Source organism: Propithecus coquereli, unplaced genomic scaffold (genome assembly GCF_000956105.1).
Source record: "Propithecus coquereli isolate 6110/MARCELLA unplaced genomic scaffold, Pcoq_1.0 Scaffold324, whole genome shotgun sequence".
Taxonomy (NCBI): domain Eukaryota; kingdom Metazoa; phylum Chordata; class Mammalia; order Primates; family Indriidae; genus Propithecus; species Propithecus coquereli.
Window position 1 is genome coordinate 1,266,552 of NW_012148886.1, and position 733 is coordinate 1,267,284.

The following is a 733-nucleotide window of genomic DNA, read 5'->3' on the forward strand; positions in this document are numbered from 1 at the left end:
CAATAAGAACATCAACAAGTGAGATTTTCATGAACCAACTGCAGGGTTTTTGTTTCACATGGCCTTAGGCTCAAAACTAGCCTGAGTTGAATACAACTCACATGGCAGTCAATGTGTAAAGTACAAAGGAAATAAAGATGGATACAAAAGCCTCCTGTTCTCAAGGTAAGGGAAAGGTTTGATTTGGAACATTGGAGATAGCATTTAGCAGAGTGGAGGAAAAGGATTCCACATCTAACAGTGTGGTCCACTTACATTTTGTTTAGACTACTACTTGCTTTATCAAATATTCCAAGCACTCAGGAGAGCAAAGTTAAAAAGCGATAATATATGTACCCATTCTATAAAGTTATGGTTTACCTGATGAAATATAATTATTTAAACTTATTTGCCTATATGTATTTTTAATACAAAGCAAAATAAAATCCAGATGTAGAAAAATATTTGAATTAAACAGTTGTTTAGAGGTAGTAGCATTTATGCCATAAACTTTGGAGTGTGACTGGTTATCAGTAAATTCTGAACATATTTAAACTCTTTTCAAAAAATATTATTTGTATGCTAGTGTTGATTTATGGTTTTACAAATGGTAAGTATCTAAAACATGTTGGTCCTCATTTCTGAATATAATGCTTAGTGATTAGTGTCATATAAAACCAGCATTCAGATATATCAAAATTTATGTTGAATAATTTTATTTAATCAAACTTGCAAAATGAATAATTAGTTCATA